General features: G+C 41.9%; 1 long non-coding RNA gene across 1 annotated transcript; it reads right to left on the bottom strand.

Annotated features, from left to right (window-relative positions):
- LOC113013279 (uncharacterized) lies at nucleotides 1-1,626 on the bottom strand. Its single transcript, XR_003270811.1, has 3 exons — nucleotides 1,061-1,626; nucleotides 450-527; nucleotides 1-372 (listed from the first exon to the last, which is right to left on the bottom strand). It is a non-coding gene; the product is annotated as an uncharacterized LOC113013279 (long non-coding RNA).
- Nucleotides 1,627-2,154: the final 528 nt, after the last annotated feature.

Genomic DNA, 2,154 nt, shown 5'->3' with positions numbered 1-2,154 from the left:
TTACTGCAAAACTTTTCATCTGATTTTTAATGGCTCGTGACATTGCAGAGAATAATGAACAAGCTGGACTTTTGTAGTTCAACAAATAAAGGTCAAGGGTTAAAAGTTACAGTAAATTAACATTTGTTTGCACTGGTGCGAGGGTCCTGCTCAGGTTTGAACTCAGGATCAGTGCTCCTAACCTAAATATTATCAAAATGTGTTGCTTCTCTGAATTAAAACACAATTTGCTATCACTGAATTTTCTATTATAACATCACCTCCTGTTGGTTGATGAGCGTGACGACGAGTGGGTTTGACATTCATTGGAATCTTTCCAGTTGTGGGAATCTTTCAAATCCTGAATGACAACAGTGTTGACTCAGAGTTCAGCTGGAAAATTAAAGATAAACATTTTTTTTAAAATTCCAAGACATTTCCAGGCAGGTTTTCTACGGATCAAAACTCACCAACAAGAACAAACAGACCAGCTATAAGTCCAACACATGCAATCATGCTTCCTCCATTGCTGACGCCTCCTTGTAGACCTGGAGGTAAGAAACAGGTGTCAGCTGTAAGGTATGTGATCACAGACCTGAGGCCTGTACTATGACATTCACACGCCATCTTGCAGCTGTCTGCTGATAACTCTGCATTCCTTCACACAGAAAACATCCTACAGCAGAGCCTATAATGAATATAAAGTTTGACATTGAAAAGACATCCACAACAGCCCCTTCAGTGGACCAAAACTGGACATCCAAAAAATACCATATAAAACAACATCACTCTGTTGTTGAGTGGGTTTACTGACACTGCATGATTTTCAATATTTTCTTTACAAGGAAAGATAAAAATCCCAGTTTGTGATCAGTGCCAACCCCATCCCGTACACCCCCTCTGAACACGCTCTCAGCTGAACTGATAAAACCTGGGTAGATGTTTCAACAGACAGTATACTGGGTAAGTTCAACTTTCTTCATAGTACAGTAGACCCAGCTGCTTTCTACAAAGTCTGATCAACAACCAGGAAGCAGCTTCACCTCTGATCACACACACATACTGAACTCTACTCACTCACCTGAAGGATCAACAACAGTCAGCTGGATGCTGCTGATGGGGGGAGTTGGAATATTAAGACTCTGCCGTTGACGGCATTTAACGACACGACAATGGTACGTTCCAGTGTCGTTCGCCCTCACATGCTTCAGAATCAAAGACACGTCTCCATCTTTGATCTCCCCATCCTGCAGATCTACCCGGTTCACAAAGGATGGATGCTGGTTGTCTGGATCAATTCGCTTCTCTCTGTAAAAAAGGACATAATCTGTCCCGAGGTCAGCCCTGCTCCACTCTGCTACGCAGATGGACGAGGTGTTGTTTGGAGCTCGACATGGCAGAGTGACATTCTGTCCGGGCTCAACCGTGATGTTTCTATGGACTGAAAGAGGAAACAACACAGAGCAGAGAGGTTAAGAGGATCAAAGTACGACTGTTTACCTATCCAGCAGCCAATCAGAGGAAGAATCTAAGAGAAAAAGGTTTTCCTCCACACGTGCATGAACTCAAAGCACGGCTTTATTAACAGAAAGGAAAAGGGCGATACAAAACTACACTGGGATGAACTAAAACTAACTCACAAGGAGGCACAGGGAAATCACTATTATGTAACATTATGTAACATTTAAAGGGTCTCATTGATATTTAGGGCCATATTTACAAAGAAACAAAAAAACTTGTAGGCTGTTAAAAAGGTTGGGGTGAGAGAAGGAAGACAGGATAAAGACATGCTGTGGAAGAGAGACAGAGGTTAATAACAGATATGATTCAATGCAGAGAGGTCTATTAACACATAGTGAGTGAGAAAGGTGACTGGTGACTGGACCAGGTGAATTAAGAAGCAGAAAGTTAGCGGCCATCCAAGTCTTTATGTCTTTAAGACATTCCTGCAGTTTAACTAATTGGTGTGTGTTATCTGGCTTCATGGACAGATAGAGCTGGGTGTCATCAGCATAGCAGTGAAACTGTATGCTATGTCTTCTAATGATGCTGCCTAAGGGAAGCATGTATAATGTAAACAGAATTGGTCCTAGCACTGAACCCTGTGGAACTCCATAATTGACCTTAGTGTGTGAAAAGGACACTCCATTTACATGTACAAACTGGAGTCTATTA

The sequence above is a fragment of the Astatotilapia calliptera genome, chromosome 3, assembly GCF_900246225.1.
Source record: "Astatotilapia calliptera chromosome 3, fAstCal1.2, whole genome shotgun sequence".
In the NCBI taxonomy this organism is placed as follows: domain Eukaryota; kingdom Metazoa; phylum Chordata; class Actinopteri; order Cichliformes; family Cichlidae; genus Astatotilapia; species Astatotilapia calliptera.
This window is presented reverse-complemented; position numbering and strand designations above follow the sequence as displayed.